Raw genomic sequence first — 17,237 nt, 5'->3', positions numbered from 1 at the left:
GAAGCGTTCGTTTCCAGTAACAGTTTGAATTTTTAGGTTTCATTCTGTTTTCTCCTATATTGATAGATGTATTTGGAACTCTAAATCCAACACGGTTTGTGCTAGCTTCTTGAAACTTGACACAATAAAGTAGTTTCACGTTCTGTCTCTATGTTTTGTTTCCTCTTGATGTAGCCCTAAGCAGTGACTGGCGAGAAACACTTCCATGGAAAGGGGTTGCCAAGCGTCCAAAAATTACGAATCTCCAGAAATCTCAGCAAATATTTTTTCAACCAAACTGGATGATACTTTCAGGTAATGATCAGTACACTAAGCTGACTTGGTTCACCAAATTTCGTTCTTCTATGTAGTAGCGTTCGTTTCCAATAACAGTTTGAATTTTTAGGTTTCACTCTGTTTTCTCCTATATTGATAGATGTATTTGGAACTCTAAATCCAACACGGTTTGTGCTAGCTTCATGAAACTTGACACAATAATGTAGTTTCACGTTCTATCTCTATGTTTTGTTTCCTCTTGATGTAGCCCTAAGCAGTGACTGGCGAGAAACACTTCCATATAAAGGGGTTGCCAAGCGTCCAAAAATTACGAATCTCCAGAAATCTCAGCAAATATTTTTTCACCCAAACTGGATGATACTTTCAGGTAATGATCAGTCCACTAAGCTGACTTGGTTCACCAAATTTCGTTCTTCTATGTAGTAGCGTTCATTTCCAGTAACAGTTTGAATTTTTAGGTTTCACTCTGTTTTCTTCTATATTGATAGATGTATTTGGAACTCTAAATCCAACACGGTTTGTGCTAGCTTCTTGAAACTTGACACAATAAAGTAGTTTCACGTTCTGACTCTATGTTTTGTTTCCTCTTGATGTAGCCCTAAGCAGTGACTGGCGAGAAACACTTTCATGGAAAGGGGTTGCCAAGCATCCAAAAATTACGAATCTCCAGAAATCTCAGCAAATATTTTTTCACCCAAACTTGATGATAGTTTCAGGTAATGATCAGTACACTAAGCTGACTTGGTTCCCCAAATTTCATTCTTCTATGTTGAAGCGTTCGTTTCCAGTAACAGTTTGAATTTTTAGGTTTCATTCTGTTTTCTCCTATATTGATAGATGTATTTGGAACTCTAAATCCAACACGGTTTGTGCTAGCTTCTTGAAACTTGACACAATAAAGTAGTTTCACGTTCTGTCTCTATGTTTTGTTTCCTCTTGATGTAGCCCTAAGCAGTGACTGGCGAGAAACACTTCCATGGAAAGGGGTTGCCAAGCGTCCAAAAATTACGAATCTCCAGAAATCTCAGCAAATATTTTTTCAACCAAACTGGATGATACTTTCAGGTAATGATCAGTACACTAAGCTGACTTGGTTCACCAAATTTCGTTCTTCTATGTAGTAGCGTTCGTTTCCAATAACAGTTTGAATTTTTAGGTTTCACTCTGTTTTCTCCTATATTGATAGATGTATTTGGAACTCTAAATCCAACACGGTTTGTGCTAGCTTCATGAAACTTGACACAATAATGTAGTTTCACGTTCTATCTCTATGTTTTGTTTCCTCTTGATGTAGCCCTAAGCAGTGACTGGCGAGAAACACTTCCATATAAAGGGGTTGCCAAGCGTCCAAAAATTACGAATCTCCAGAAATCTCAGCAAATATTTTTTCACCCAAACTGGATGATACTTTCAGGTAATGATCAGTCCACTAAGCTGACTTGGTTCACCAAATTTCGTTCTTCTATGTAGTAGCGTTCATTTCCAGTAACAGTTTGAATTTTTAGGTTTCACTCTGTTTTCTCCTATATTGATAGATGTATTTGGAACTCTAAATCCAACACGGTTTGTGCTAGCTTCTTGAAACTTGACACAATAAAGTAGTTTCACGTTCTATCTCTATGTTTTGTTTCCTCTTGATGTAGCCCTAAGCAGTGACTGGCGATAAACACTTTCATGGAAAGGGGTTGCCAAGCATCCAAAAATTACGAATCTCCAGAAATCTCAGCAAATATTTTTTCACCCAAACTTGATGATCCTTTCAGGTAATGATCAGAACACTAAGCCCACTTGGTTCACCAAATTTCATTCTTCTACGTTGAAGCGTTCGTTTCCAGTAACAGTTTGAATTTTTAGGTTTCACTCTGTTTTCTCCTATATTGATAGATGTATTTGGAACTCTAAATCCAACACGGTTTGTGCTAGCTTCTTGAAACTTGACACAATAAAGTAGTTTCACGTTCTCTTTCTATGTTTTGTTTCCTCTTGATGTAGCCCTTAGCAGTGACGGGCGAGAAACACTTTCATGGAAACGGGTTGCCAAGCTTCCAAAAATTACGAATCTCCAGAAATCTCAGCAAATATTTTTTCACCCAAACTGGATGATACTTTCAGGTAATGATCAGTACACTAAGCTGACTTGGTTCACCAAATTACGTTCTTCTATGTAGTAGCGTTCGTTTCCAGTAACAGTTTGAATTTTTAGGTTTCATTCCGTTTTCTCCTATATTGATAGATGTATTTGGAACTCTAAATCCAACACGGTTTGTGCTAGCTTCTTGAAACTTGACGCAATAAAGTAGTTTCACGTTCTGACTCTATGTTTTGTTTCCTCTTGATGTAGCCCTTAGCAGTGACTGGCGAGAAACACTTCCATATAAAGGGGTTGCCAAGCGTCCAAAAATTACGAATCTCCAGAAATCTCAGCAAATATTTTTTCACCCAAACTGGATGATACTTTCAGGTAATGATCAGCACACTAAGCTGACTTGGTTCCCCAAATTTCATTCTTCTGTGTTGTAGCGTTCGTTTCCAGTAACAGTTTGAATTTTTAGGTTTCACTCTGTTTTCTCCTATATTGATAGATGTATTTGGAACTCTAAATCCAACACGGTTTGTGCTAGCTTCTTGAAACTTGACACAATAAAGAAGTTTCACGTTCTGTCTCTATGTTTTGTTTCCTCTTGATGTAGACCTAAGGAGTGATTGGCGACAAACACTTTCATGGAAACGGGTTGCCAAGCTTCCAAAAATTACGAATCTCCAGAAATCTCAGCAAATATTTTTTCACCCAAACTGGATGATACTTTCAGGTAATGATCAGTACACTAAGCTGACTTTTTTCCCCAAATTTCATTCTTCTATGTTGAAGCGTTCGTTTCCAGTAACAGTTTGAATTTTTAGGTTTCACTCTGTTTTCTCCTATATTGATAGATGTATTTAAAACTCTAAATACAACACGGTTTTACTAGCTTCTTGAAACTTGACACAATAAAGAAGTTTCACGTTCTGTCTCTATGTTTTGTTTCCTCTTGATGTAGCCCTAAGCAGTGACTGGCGAGAAACACTTTCATGGAAAGGGGTTGCCAAGCATCCAAAAATTACGAATCTCCAGAAATCTCAGCAAATATTTTTTCACCCAAACTGGATGATAGTTTCAGGTAATGATCAGTACACTAAGGCGACTTGGTTCCCGAAACTTTGTTCTTCTATGTTGAAGCGTTCATTTCCAGTAACAGTTTGAATTTTTAGGTTTCATTCTGTTTTCTCCTATATTGATAGATGTATTTGGAAGTCTAAATCCAACACGGTTTGTGCTAGCTTCTTGAAACTTGACACAATAAAGTAGTTTCACCTTCTGTCTCTATGTTTTGTTTTCTCTTGATGTAGCCCTTAGCAGTGACTGGCGAGAAACACTTTCATGGAAATGGGTTGCCAAGCTTCCAAAAATTACGAATCTCCAGAAATCTCAGCAAATATTTTTTCACACAAACTGGATGATCCTTTCAGGTAATGATCAGAACACTAAGCCCACTTGGTTCACCAAATTTCGTTCTTCTATGTTGAAGCGTTCTTTTCCAGTAACAGTTTGAATTTTTAGGTTTCACTCTGTTTTCTCCTATATTGATAGATGTATTTGGAACTCTAAATCCAACACGGTTTGTGCTAGCTTCTTGAAACTTGACACAATAATGTAGTTTCACGTTCTATCTCTATGTTTTGTTTCCTCTTGATGTAGCCCTAAGCAGTGACTGGCGAGAAACACTTCCATATAAAGGGGTTGCCAAGCGTCCAAAAATTACGAATCTCCAGAAATCTCAGCAAATATTTTTTCACCCAAACTGGATGATACTTTCAGGTAATGATCAGTACACTAAGCTGACTTGGTTCCCCAAATTTCATTCTTCTATGATGAAGCGTTCATTTCCAGTAACAGTTTGAATTTTTAGGTTTCACTCTGTTTTCTCCTATATTGATAGATGTATTTGCAACTCTAAATCCAACACGGTTTGTGCTAGCTTCTTGAAACTTGACACAATAAAGTAGTTTCACGTTCTATCTCTATGTTTTGTTTCCTCTTGATGTAGCCCTAAGCAGTGACTGGCGAGAAACACTTTCATGGAAAGGGGTTGCCAAGCATCCAAAAATTACGAATCTCCAGAAATCTCAGCAAATATTTTTTCACCCAAACTTGATGATAGTTTCAGGTAATGATCAGTACACTAAGGCGACTTGGTTCCCGAAACTTCGTTCTTCTATGTTGAAGCGTTCGTTTCCAGTAACAGTTTGAATTTTTAGGTTTCACTCTGTTTTCTCCTATATTGATAGATGTATTTGGAACTCTAAATACAACACGGTTTGTGCTAGCTTCTTTAAACTTGACACAATAATGTAGTTTTACGTTCTATCTCTACGTTTTGTTTCCTCTTGATGTACCCCTAAGCAGTGACGGGCGATAAACACTTTCATGGAAAGGGGCTGCCAATCTTCCAAAAATTACGTATCTCCAGAAATCTCAGCAAATATTTTTTCACCCAAACTTGATGATAGTTTCAGGTAATGATCAGTACACTAAGCTGACTTGGTTCCCCAAATTTCATTCTTCTATGTTGAAGCGTTCGTTTCCAGTAACAGTTTGAATTTTTAGGTTTCATTCTGTTTTCTCCTATATTGATAGATGTATTTGGAACTCTAAATCCAACACGGTTTGTGCTAGCTTCTTGAAACTTGACACAATAAAGTAGTTTCACGTTCTGTCTCTATGTTTTGTTTCCTCTTGATGTAGCCCTAAGCAGTGACTGGCGAGAAACACTTCCATGGAAAGGGGTTGCCAAGCGTCCAAAAATTACGAATCTCCAGAAATCTCAGCAAATATTTTTTCAACCAAACTGGATGATACTTTCAGGTAATGATCAGTACACTAAGCTGACTTGGTTCACCAAATTTCGTTCTTCTATGTAGTAGCGTTCGTTTCCAATAACAGTTTGAATTTTTAGGTTTCACTCTGTTTTCTCCTATATTGATAGATGTATTTGGAACTCTAAATCCAACACGGTTTGTGCTAGCTTCATGAAACTTGACACAATAATGTAGTTTCACGTTCTATCTCTATGTTTTGTTTCCTCTTGATGTAGCCCTAAGCAGTGACTGGCGAGAAACACTTCCATATAAAGGGGTTGCCAAGCGTCCAAAAATTACGAATCTCCAGAAATCTCAGCAAATATTTTTTCACCCAAACTGGATGATACTTTCAGGTAATGATCAGTCCACTAAGCTGACTTGGTTCACCAAATTTCGTTCTTCTATGTAGTAGCGTTCATTTCCAGTAACAGTTTGAATTTTTAGGTTTCACTCTGTTTTCTTCTATATTGATAGATGTATTTGGAACTCTAAATCCAACACGGTTTGTGCTAGCTTCTTGAAACTTGACACAATAAAGTAGTTTCACGTTCTGACTCTATGTTTTGTTTCCTCTTGATGTAGCCCTAAGCAGTGACTGGCGAGAAACACTTTCATGGAAAGGGGTTGCCAAGCATCCAAAAATTACGAATCTCCAGAAATCTCAGCAAATATTTTTTCACCCAAACTTGATGATAGTTTCAGGTAATGATCAGTACACTAAGCTGACTTGGTTCCCCAAATTTCATTCTTCTATGTTGAAGCGTTCGTTTCCAGTAACAGTTTGAATTTTTAGGTTTCATTCTGTTTTCTCCTATATTGATAGATGTATTTGGAACTCTAAATCCAACACGGTTTGTGCTAGCTTCTTGAAACTTGACACAATAAAGTAGTTTCACGTTCTGTCTCTATGTTTTGTTTCCTCTTGATGTAGCCCTAAGCAGTGACTGGCGAGAAACACTTCCATGGAAAGGGGTTGCCAAGCGTCCAAAAATTACGAATCTCCAGAAATCTCAGCAAATATTTTTTCAACCAAACTGGATGATACTTTCAGGTAATGATCAGTACACTAAGCTGACTTGGTTCACCAAATTTCGTTCTTCTATGTAGTAGCGTTCGTTTCCAATAACAGTTTGAATTTTTAGGTTTCACTCTGTTTTCTCCTATATTGATAGATGTATTTGGAACTCTAAATCCAACACGGTTTGTGCTAGCTTCTTTAAACTTGACACAATAATGTAGTTTCACGTTCTATCTCTATGTTTTGTTTCCTCTTGATGTAGCCCTAAGCAGTGACTGGCGAGAAACACTTCCATATAAAGGGGTTGCCAAGCGTCCAAAAATTACGAATCTCCAGAAATCTCAGCAAATATTTTTTCACCCAAACTGGATGATACTTTCAGGTAATGATCAGTCCACTAAGCTGACTTGGTTCACCAAATTTCGTTCTTCTATGTAGTAGCGTTCATTTCCAGTAACAGTTTGAATTTTTAGGTTTCACTCTGTTTTCTCCTATATTGATAGATGTATTTGGAACTCTAAATCCAACACGGTTTGTGCTAGCTTCTTGAAACTTGACACAATAAAGTAGTTTCACGTTCTATCTCTATGTTTTGTTTCCTCTTGATGTAGCCCTAAGCAGTGACTGGCGATAAACACTTTCATGGAAAGGGGTTGCCAAGCATCCAAAAATTACGAATCTCCAGAAATCTCAGCAAATATTTTTTCACCCAAACTTGATGATCCTTTCAGGTAATGATCAGAACACTAAGCCCACTTGGTTCACCAAATTTCATTCTTCTACGTTGAAGCGTTCGTTTCCAGTAACAGTTTGAATTTTTAGGTTTCACTCTGTTTTCTCCTATATTGATAGATGTATTTGGAACTCTAAATCCAACACGGTTTGTGCTAGCTTCTTGAAACTTGACACAATAAAGTAGTTTCACGTTCTCTTTCTATGTTTTGTTTCCTCTTGATGTAGCCCTTAGCAGTGACGGGCGAGAAACACTTTCATGGAAACGGGTTGCCAAGCTTCCAAAAATTACGAATCTCCAGAAATCTCAGCAAATATTTTTTCACCCAAACTGGATGATACTTTCAGGTAATGATCAGTACACTAAGCTGACTTGGTTCACCAAATTACGTTCTTCTATGTAGTAGCGTTCGTTTCCAGTAACAGTTTGAATTTTTAGGTTTCATTCCGTTTTCTCCTATATTGATAGATGTATTTGGAACTCTAAATCCAACACGGTTTGTGCTAGCTTCTTGAAACTTGACGCAATAAAGTAGTTTCACGTTCTGACTCTATGTTTTGTTTCCTCTTGATGTAGCCCTTAGCAGTGACTGGCGAGAAACACTTCCATATAAAGGGGTTGCCAAGCGTCCAAAAATTACGAATCTCCAGAAATCTCAGCAAATATTTTTTCACCCAAACTGGATGATACTTTCAGGTAATGATCAGCACACTAAGCTGACTTGGTTCCCCAAATTTCATTCTTCTGTGTTGTAGCGTTCGTTTCCAGTAACAGTTTGAATTTTTAGGTTTCACTCTGTTTTCTCCTATATTGATAGATGTATTTGGAACTCTAAATCCAACACGGTTTGTGCTAGCTTCTTGAAACTTGACACAATAAAGAAGTTTCACGTTCTGTCTCTATGTTTTGTTTCCTCTTGATGTAGACCTAAGGAGTGATTGGCGACAAACACTTTCATGGAAACGGGTTGCCAAGCTTCCAAAAATTACGAATCTCCAGAAATCTCAGCAAATATTTTTTCACCCAAACTGGATGATACTTTCAGGTAATGATCAGTACACTAAGCTGACTTTTTTCCCCAAATTTCATTCTTCTATGTTGAAGCGTTCGTTTCCAGTAACAGTTTGAATTTTTAGGTTTCACTCTGTTTTCTCCTATATTGATAGATGTATTTAAAACTCTAAATACAACACGGTTTTACTAGCTTCTTGAAACTTGACACAATAAAGAAGTTTCACGTTCTGTCTCTATGTTTTGTTTCCTCTTGATGTAGCCCTAAGCAGTGACTGGCGAGAAACACTTTCATGGAAAGGGGTTGCCAAGCATCCAAAAATTACGAATCTCCAGAAATCTCAGCAAATATTTTTTCACCCAAACTGGATGATAGTTTCAGGTAATGATCAGTACACTAAGGCGACTTGGTTCCCGAAACTTTGTTCTTCTATGTTGAAGCGTTCATTTCCAGTAACAGTTTGAATTTTTAGGTTTCATTCTGTTTTCTCCTATATTGATAGATGTATTTGGAAGTCTAAATCCAACACGGTTTGTGCTAGCTTCTTGAAACTTGACACAATAAAGTAGTTTCACCTTCTGTCTCTATGTTTTGTTTTCTCTTGATGTAGCCCTTAGCAGTGACTGGCGAGAAACACTTTCATGGAAATGGGTTGCCAAGCTTCCAAAAATTACGAATCTCCAGAAATCTCAGCAAATATTTTTTCACACAAACTGGATGATCCTTTCAGGTAATGATCAGAACACTAAGCCCACTTGGTTCACCAAATTTCGTTCTTCTATGTTGAAGCGTTCTTTTCCAGTAACAGTTTGAATTTTTAGGTTTCACTCTGTTTTCTCCTATATTGATAGATGTATTTGGAACTCTAAATCCAACACGGTTTGTGCTAGCTTCTTGAAACTTGACACAATAATGTAGTTTCACGTTCTATCTCTATGTTTTGTTTCCTCTTGATGTAGCCCTAAGCAGTGACTGGCGAGAAACACTTCCATATAAAGGGGTTGCCAAGCGTCCAAAAATTACGAATCTCCAGAAATCTCAGCAAATATTTTTTCACCCAAACTGGATGGTACTTTCAGGTAATGATCAGTACACTAAGCTGACTTGGTTCCCCAAATTTCATTCTTCTATGATGAAGCGTTCATTTCCAGTAACAGTTTGAATTTTTAGGTTTCACTCTGTTTTCTCCTATATTGATAGATGTATTTGCAACTCTAAATCCAACACGGTTTGTGCTAGCTTCTTGAAACTTGACACAATAAAGTAGTTTCACGTTCTATCTCTATGTTTTGTTTCCTCTTGATGTAGCCCTAAGCAGTGACTGGCGAGAAACACTTTCATGGAAAGGGGTTGCCAAGCATCCAAAAATTACGAATCTCCAGAAATCTCAGCAAATATTTTTTCACCCAAACTTGATGATAGTTTCAGGTAATGATCAGTACACTAAGGCGACTTGGTTCCCGAAACTTCGTTCTTCTATGTTGAAGCGTTCGTTTCCAGTAACAGTTTGAATTTTTAGGTTTCACTCTGTTTTCTCCTATATTGATAGATGTATTTGGAACTCTAAATACAACACGGTTTGTGCTAGCTTCTTTAAACTTGACACAATAATGTAGTTTTACGTTCTATCTCTACGTTTTGTTTCCTCTTGATGTACCCCTAAGCAGTGACGGGCGATAAACACTTTCATGGAAAGGGGCTGCCAAGCTTCCAAAAATTACGTATCTCCAGAAATCTCAGCAAATATTTTTTCACCCAAACTTGATGATAGTTTCAGGTAATGATCAGTACACTAAGGCGACTTGGTTCCCGAAACTTTGTTCTTCTATGTTGAAGCGTTCATTTCCAGTAACAGTTTGAATTTTTAGGTTTCACTCTGTTTTCTCCTATATTGATAGATGTATTTGGAACTCTAAATCCAACACGGTTTGTGCTAGCTTCTTGAAACTTGACACAATAAAGTAGTTTCACGTTCTGACTCTATGTTTTGTTTCCTCTTGATGTAGCCCTAAGCAGTGACTGGCGAGAAACACTTTCATGGAAAGGGGTTGCCAAGCATCCAAAAATTACGAATCTCCAGAAATCTCAGCAAATATTTTTTCACCCAAACTTGATGATAGTTTCAGGTAATGATCAGTACACTAAGCTGACTTGGTTCCCCAAATTTCATTCTTCTATGTTGAAGCGTTCGTTTCCAGTAACAGTTTGAATTTTTAGGTTTCATTCTGTTTTCTCCTATATTGATAGATGTATTTGGAACTCTAAATCCAACACGGTTTGTGCTAGCTTCTTGAAACTTGACACAATAAAGTAGTTTCACGTTCTGTCTCTATGTTTTGTTTCCTCTTGATGTAGCCCTAAGCAGTGACTGGCGAGAAACACTTCCATGGAAAGGGGTTGCCAAGCGTCCAAAAATTACGAATCTCCAGAAATCTCAGCAAATATTTTTTCAACCAAACTGGATGATACTTTCAGGTAATGATCAGTACACTAAGCTGACTTGGTTCACCAAATTTCGTTCTTCTATGTAGTAGCGTTCGTTTCCAATAACAGTTTGAATTTTTAGGTTTCACTCTGTTTTCTCCTATATTGATAGATGTATTTGGAACTCTAAATCCAACACGGTTTGTGCTAGCTTCATGAAACTTGACACAATAATGTAGTTTCACGTTCTATCTCTATGTTTTGTTTCCTCTTGATGTAGCCCTAAGCAGTGACTGGCGAGAAACACTTCCATATAAAGGGGTTGCCAAGCGTCCAAAAATTACGAATCTCCAGAAATCTCAGCAAATATTTTTTCACCCAAACTGGATGATACTTTCAGGTAATGATCAGTCCACTAAGCTGACTTGGTTCACCAAATTTCGTTCTTCTATGTAGTAGCGTTCATTTCCAGTAACAGTTTGAATTTTTAGGTTTCACTCTGTTTTCTTCTATATTGATAGATGTATTTGGAACTCTAAATCCAACACGGTTTGTGCTAGCTTCTTGAAACTTGACACAATAAAGTAGTTTCACGTTCTGACTCTATGTTTTGTTTCCTCTTGATGTAGCCCTAAGCAGTGACTGGCGAGAAACACTTTCATGGAAAGGGGTTGCCAAGCATCCAAAAATTACGAATCTCCAGAAATCTCAGCAAATATTTTTTCACCCAAACTTGATGATAGTTTCAGGTAATGATCAGTACACTAAGCTGACTTGGTTCCCCAAATTTCATTCTTCTATGTTGAAGCGTTCGTTTCCAGTAACAGTTTGAATTTTTAGGTTTCATTCTGTTTTCTCCTATATTGATAGATGTATTTGGAACTCTAAATCCAACACGGTTTGTGCTAGCTTCTTGAAACTTGACACAATAAAGTAGTTTCACGTTCTGTCTCTATGTTTTGTTTCCTCTTGATGTAGCCCTAAGCAGTGACTGGCGAGAAACACTTCCATGGAAAGGGGTTGCCAAGCGTCCAAAAATTACGAATCTCCAGAAATCTCAGCAAATATTTTTTCACCCAAACTGGATGATAGTTTCAGGTAATGATCAGTACACTAAGGCGACTTGGTTCCCGAAACTTTGTTCTTCTATGTTGAAGCGTTCATTTCCAGTAACAGTTTGAATTTTTAGGTTTCATTCTGTTTTCTCCTATATTGATAGATGTATTTGGAACTCTAAATCCAACACGGTTTGTGCTAGCTTCTTGAAACTTGACACAATAAAGTAGTTTCACCTTCTGTCTCTATGTTTTGTTTTCTCTTGATGTAGCCCTTAGCAGTGACTGGCGAGAAACACTTTCATGGAAATGGGTTGCCAAGCTTCCAAAAATTACGAATCTCCAGAAATCTCAGCAAATATTTTTTCACACAAACTGGATGATCCTTTCAGGTAATGATCAGAACACTAAGCCCACTTGGTTCACCAAATTTCGTTCTTCTATGTTGAAGCGTTCTTTTCCAGTAACAGTTTGAATTTTTAGGTTTCACTCTGTTTTCTCCTATATTGATAGATGTATTTGGAACTCTAAATCCAACACGGTTTGTGCTAGCTTCTTGAAACTTGACACAATAAAGTAGTTTCACGTTCTGACTCTATGTTTTGTTTCCTCTTGATGTAGCCCTAAGCAGTGACTGGCGAGAAACACTTTCATGGAAAGGGGTTGCCAAGCATCCAAAAATTACGAATCTCCAGAAATCTCAGCAAATATTTTTTCACCCAAACTTGATGATAGTTTCAGGTAATGATCAGTACACTAAGCTGACTTGGTTCCCCAAATTTCATTCTTCTATGTTGAAGCGTTCGTTTCCAGTAACAGTTTGAATTTTTAGGTTTCATTCTGTTTTCTCCTATATTGATAGATGTATTTGGAACTCTAAATCCAACACGGTTTGTGCTAGCTTCTTGAAACTTGACACAATAAAGTAGTTTCACGTTCTGTCTCTATGTTTTGTTTCCTCTTGATGTAGCCCTAAGCAGTGACTGGCGAGAAACACTTCCATGGAAAGGGGTTGCCAAGCGTCCAAAAATTACGAATCTCCAGAAATCTCAGCAAATATTTTTTCAACCAAACTGGATGATACTTTCAGGTAATGATCAGTACATTAAGCTGACTTGGTTCACCAAATTTCGTTCTTCTATGTAGTAGCGTTCGTTTCCAATAACAGTTTGAATTTTTAGGTTTCACTCTGTTTTCTCCTATATTGATAGATGTATTTGGAACTCTAAATCCAACACGGTTTGTGCTAGCTTCATGAAACTTGACACAATAATGTAGTTTCACGTTCTATCTCTATGTTTTGTTTCCTCTTGATGAAGCCCTAAGCAGTGACTGGCGAGAAACACTTCCATATAAAGGGGTTGCCAAGCGTCCAAAAATTACGAATCTCCAGAAATCTCTGCAAATATTTTTTCACCCAAACTGGATGATACTTTCAGGTAATGATCAGTCCACTAAGCTGACTTGGTTCACCAAATTTCGTTCTTCTATGTAGTAGCGTTCATTTCCAGTAACAGTTTGAATTTTTAGGTTTCACTCTGTTTTCTCCTATATTGATAGATGTATTTGGAACTCTAAATCCAACACGGTTTGTGCTAGCTTCTTGAAACTTGACACAATAAAGTAGTTTCACGTTCTATCTCTATGTTTTGTTTCCTCTTGATGTAGCCCTAAGCAGTGACTGGCGATAAACACTTTCATGGAAAGGGGTTGCCAAGCATCCAAAAATTACGAATCTCCAGAAATCTCAGCAAATATTTTTTCACCCAAACTTGATGATCCTTTCAGGTAATGATCAGAACACTAAGCCCACTTGGTTCACCAAATTTCATTCTTCTACGTTGAAGCGTTCGTTTCCAGTAACAGTTTGAATTTTTAGGTTTCACTCTGTTTTCTCCTATATTGATAGATGTATTTGGAACTCTAAATCCAACACGGTTTGTGCTAGCTTCTTGAAACTTGACACAATAAAGTAGTTTCACGTTCTCTTTCTATGTTTTGTTTCCTCTTGATGTAGCCCTTAGCAGTGACGGGCGAGAAACACTTTCATGGAAACGGGTTGCCAAGCTTCCAAAAATTACGAATCTCCAGAAATCTCAGCAAATATTTTTTCACCCAAACTGGATGATACTTTCAGGTAATGATCAGTACACTAAGCTGACTTGGTTCACCAAATTACGTTCTTCTATGTAGTAGCGTTCGTTTCCAGTAACAGTTTGAATTTTTAGGTTTCATTCCGTTTTCTCCTATATTGATAGATGTATTTGGAACTCTAAATCCAACACGGTTTGTGCTAGCTTCTTGAAACTTGACGCAATAAAGTAGTTTCACGTTCTGACTCTATGTTTTGTTTCCTCTTGATGTAGCCCTTAGCAGTGACTGGCGAGAAACACTTCCATATAAAGGGGTTGCCAAGCGTCCAAAAATTACGAATCTCCAGAAATCTCAGCAAATATTTTTTCACCCAAACTGGATGATACTTTCAGGTAATGATCAGCACACTAAGCTGACTTGGTTCCCCAAATTTCATTCTTCTGTGTTGTAGCGTTCGTTTCCAGTAACAGTTTGAATTTTTAGGTTTCACTCTGTTTTCTCCTATATTGATAGATGTATTTGGAACTCTAAATCCAACACGGTTTGTGCTAGCTTCTTGAAACTTGACACAATAAAGAAGTTTCACGTTCTGTCTCTATGTTTTGTTTCCTCTTGATGTAGACCTAAGGAGTGATTGGCGACAAACACTTTCATGGAAACGGGTTGCCAAGCTTCCAAAAATTACGAATCTCCAGAAATCTCAGCAAATATTTTTTCACCCAAACTGGATGATACTTTCAGGTAATGATCAGTACACTAAGCTGACTTTTTTCCCCAAATTTCATTCTTCTATGTTGAAGCGTTCGTTTCCAGTAACAGTTTGAATTTTTAGGTTTCACTCTGTTTTCTCCTATATTGATAGATGTATTTAAAACTCTAAATACAACACGGTTTTACTAGCTTCTTGAAACTTGACACAATAAAGAAGTTTCACGTTCTGTCTCTATGTTTTGTTTCCTCTTGATGTAGCCCTAAGCAGTGACTGGCGAGAAACACTTTCATGGAAAGGGGTTGCCAAGCATCCAAAAATTACGAATCTCCAGAAATCTCAGCAAATATTTTTTCACCCAAACTGGATGATAGTTTCAGGTAATGATCAGTACACTAAGGCGACTTGGTTCCCGAAACTTTGTTCTTCTATGTTGAAGCGTTCATTTCCAGTAACAGTTTGAATTTTTAGGTTTCATTCTGTTTTCTCCTATATTGATAGATGTATTTGGAAGTCTAAATCCAACACGGTTTGTGCTAGCTTCTTGAAACTTGACACAATAAAGTAGTTTCACCTTCTGTCTCTATGTTTTGTTTTCTCTTGATGTAGCCCTTAGCAGTGACTGGCGAGAAACACTTTCATGGAAATGGGTTGCCAAGCTTCCAAAAATTACGAATCTCCAGAAATCTCAGCAAATATTTTTTCACACAAACTGGATGATCCTTTCAGGTAATGATCAGAACACTAAGCCCACTTGGTTCACCAAATTTCGTTCTTCTATGTTGAAGCGTTCTTTTCCAGTAACAGTTTGAATTTTTAGGTTTCACTCTGTTTTCTCCTATATTGATAGATGTATTTGGAACTCTAAATCCAACACGGTTTGTGCTAGCTTCTTGAAACTTGACACAATAATGTAGTTTCACGTTCTATCTCTATGTTTTGTTTCCTCTTGATGTAGCCCTAAGCAGTGACTGGCGAGAAACACTTCCATATAAAGGGGTTGCCAAGCGTCCAAAAATTACGAATCTCCAGAAATCTCAGCAAATATTTTTTCACCCAAACTGGATGATACTTTCAGGTAATGATCAGTACACTAAGCTGACTTGGTTCCCCAAATTTCATTCTTCTATGATGAAGCGTTCATTTCCAGTAACAGTTTGAATTTTTAGGTTTCACTCTGTTTTCTCCTATATTGATAGATGTATTTGCAACTCTAAATCCAACACGGTTTGTGCTAGCTTCTTGAAACTTGACACAATAAAGTAGTTTCACGTTCTATCTCTATGTTTTGTTTCCTCTTGATGTAGCCCTAAGCAGTGACTGGCGAGAAACACTTTCATGGAAAGGGGCTGCCAAGCTTCCAAAAATTACGTATCTCCAGAAATCTCAGCAAATATTTTTTCACCCAAACTTGATGATAGTTTCAGGTAATGATCAGTACACTAAGGCGACTTGGTTCCCGAAACTTCGTTCTTCTATGTTGAAGCGTTCATTTCCAGTAACAGTTTGAATTTTTAGGTTTCACTCTGTTTTCTCCTATATTGATAGATGTATTTGGAACTCTAAATCCAACACGGTTTGTGCTAGCTTCTTGAAACTTGACACAATAAAGTAGTTTCACGTTCTGACTCTATGTTTTGTTTCCTCTTGATGTAGCCCTAAGCAGTGACTGGCGAGAAACACTTTCATGGAAAGGGGTTGCCAAGCATCCAAAAATTACGAATCTCCAGAAATCTCAGCAAATATTTTTTCACCCAAACTTGATGATAGTTTCAGGTAATGATCAGTACACTAAGCTGACTTGGTTCCCCAAATTTCATTCTTCTATGTTGAAGCGTTCGTTTCCAGTAACAGTTTGAATTTTTAGGTTTCATTCTGTTTTCTCCTATATTGATAGATGTATTTGGAACTCTAAATCCAACACGGTTTGTGCTAGCTTCTTGAAACTTGACACAATAAAGTAGTTTCACGTTCTGTCTCTATGTTTTGTTTCCTCTTGATGTAGCCCTAAGCAGTGACTGGCGAGAAACACTTCCATGGAAAGGGGTTGCCAAGCGTCCAAAAATTACGAATCTCCAGAAATCTCAGCAAATATTTTTTCAACCAAACTGGATGATACTTTCAGGTAATGATCAGTACACTAAGCTGACTTGGTTCACCAAATTTCGTTCTTCTATGTAGTAGCGTTCGTTTCCAATAACAGTTTGAATTTTTAGGTTTCACTCTGTTTTCTCCTATATTGATAGATGTATTTGGAACTCTAAATCCAACACGGTTTGTGCTAGCTTCTTGAAACTTGACACAATAAAGTAGTTTCACGTTCTCTCTCTATGTTTTGTTTCCTCTTGATGTAGCCCTAAGCAGTGACTGGCGAGAAACACTTCCATATAAAGGGGTTGCCAAGCGTCCAAAAATTACGAATCTCCAGAAATCTCAGCAAATATTTTTTCACCCAAACTGGATGATACTTTCAGGTAATGATCAGTACACTAAGCTGACTTGGTTCCCCAAATTTCATTCTTCTATGTTGAAGCGTTCGTTTCCAGTAACAGTTTGAATTTTTAGGTTTCACTCTGTTTTCTCCTATATTGATAGATGTATTTGGAACTCTAAATCCAACACGGTTTGTGCTAGCTTCTTGAAACTTGACACAATAACTTAGTTTCACGTTCTCTCTCTATGTTTTGTTTCCTCTTGATGTAGCCCTAAGCAGTGACTGGTGAGAATCACTTCCATATAAAGGGGTTGCCAAGCGTCCAAAAATTACGAATCTCCAGAAATCTCAGCAAATATTTTTTCACCCAAACTGGATGATACTTTCAGGTAATGATCAGTACACTAAGCTGACTTGGTTCCCCAAATTTCATTCTTCTATGATGAAGCGTTCATTTCCAGTAACAGTTTGAATTTTTAGGTTTCACTCTGTTTTCTCCTATATTGATAGATGTATTTGCAACTCTAAATCCAACACGGTTTGTGCTAGCTTCTTGAAACTTGACACAATAAAGTAGTTTCAC

This window comes from Spermophilus citellus, assembly GCF_964194105.1.
Source record: "Spermophilus citellus genome assembly, chromosome: 5".
Classification (NCBI taxonomy): domain Eukaryota; kingdom Metazoa; phylum Chordata; class Mammalia; order Rodentia; family Sciuridae; genus Spermophilus; species Spermophilus citellus.
The sequence above is the reverse complement of the archived record's forward strand: the minus strand, read 5'-3'. Positions refer to the sequence as shown.